This window comes from Benincasa hispida, chromosome 5 (genome assembly GCF_027475165.1).
Source record: "Benincasa hispida cultivar pf3 chromosome 5, pf3_genome.v1.1, whole genome shotgun sequence".
Taxonomy (NCBI): Eukaryota; Viridiplantae; Streptophyta; class Magnoliopsida; order Cucurbitales; family Cucurbitaceae; genus Benincasa; species Benincasa hispida.
In genome coordinates this window covers 44,714,330-44,716,084 of record NC_143482.1, presented here as the reverse complement: position 1 = coordinate 44,716,084, position 1,755 = coordinate 44,714,330, and positions in this window count along the sequence as shown.

Below are 1,755 nucleotides of genomic sequence, written 5' to 3'. Positions count from 1 at the left end.
CCTTCTGGTTGAGCTATGTAAATGGTCTTAAGATTACCATTCAGTAAGGCAGTCTTGACGTCCATTTTCCACATCTCATAATCATAAAATGTGACTATGGATAGGAGAATCTTGATAGACTTCAACATGACAACAGGTGAGAAAAGTTCCTCATAATCCACTCCCTCGACCTAGGTATAACCTTTTACCATGAGTCTAGGCTTAAACATTTGCACCTTTCCATCTACCCTCATTTTCTCTTATAGATCCACTTACACCCTATAGGTTTTACCCCGTCAGGCTGATCCACAAGTTCCAAACATAATTGAAGTACATAGACTCCATTTCCTGATTCGTGGCTTTAATCCTCTCATCATTGTCAGCATCCCCCATTGCTTGCTTATAAAACAATGGATCCTCAACTCCATTATTAGACATGATGTTTTGGGCTTTAGTCAAACCTATGTAGTGTTCTGATGGATTTCCAACACTCCCACTACGTCGAGGCAGTCTCAACTCTTGAGATGGTTGACTAGATGAACCGACATCAACAACTTTTGTTGATCTATCAGTTTGTTTAACAACTTTTGTTGAACTCTTAGTAGTCTCACTAGAAATCTCATGTAAAATAAGCTTGCTTCGTGGTTTATGATCTCTGATGTGGTCTTCTTCCAAGAGATAGCATTTGTCGTCACAAACACCTTATTCTCACTTGGATCATAGAAGTATCCACTTCTCGTTTTCTTGGGGTAACCTACAAAGAGGCAAACTTTCGAACGCGGTTCCAACTTTTTAGGGTTAGCCACTAGCACGTGGGTCGAACATCCCCAAATCCTGAAGTGGCATAAACTACCTTTACGGTCTGTCCACATCTCAAAAGGTGTTGTAGAAACACTTTTCGAGGGAACGTTGCTCAAAATTTAACATGTAATCTCCACTAAATCCTCAAAACGAGTATGGAAGATGAGCGTAACTCATCGTAGACCGAATTATGTCCAATAGAGTTTTGTTTCTCCTTTCTGATACACCATTATGCTAAGGTGTACCTGAGGCCGAGAGTTAGGACGTGATTCCATGTTTTATCATATAGTTCTGGAATTCAAGGGCCATATACTTTCCACCACGATTAGATCATAGTGTTTTTATCTTCTTACCTAACAAGTTTTCAACTTCAGCCTTATACTCCTTGAACTTGTCAAGGGCTTCAAACTTACGTTGCATTAGGTATAGATACCCATATCTTGAATAATCATCTATGAAAAAGATGAAATATTCATATTCACCTCGAGTTCTAACACTCATCGGACCACAGAGGTCTGAATGTATAAGCTCCAAGGTTTCCTTAACTCTATAACCTTTTCTAGTAAAAGGTCATTTGGTCATCTTGCCTTCAGGGCATGACTCACATACCGGCAAGGAGTTTTCTTCTAAACTCTTTAGAAGTCCACATTTCACCAACTTCTCAATCCTATTGAGGTTGATGTGACCTAACCTTAGGCGCCAAAGATGAGCGTTTTCCTTAGGAGAAACTTTTGGTCTTTTTGCAGTTGTCGCTGTTTTGAACATTTCAGTATTAAGCAAGGCTTTTATGACTAACGGCCTTAGTACATACAAGTTATTTTCTATTGAACCAAAACCAATCTCCATGCCATTCTTGAAAATAAATACTTTATTCTCAGAAAAGGAAACGATGTAACCTTGTTAAATCAGACAAGAAATCGAGATTAAGTTCCACTTGATATGAGGTACTACAAAACATTATCTAGTAACAGATAA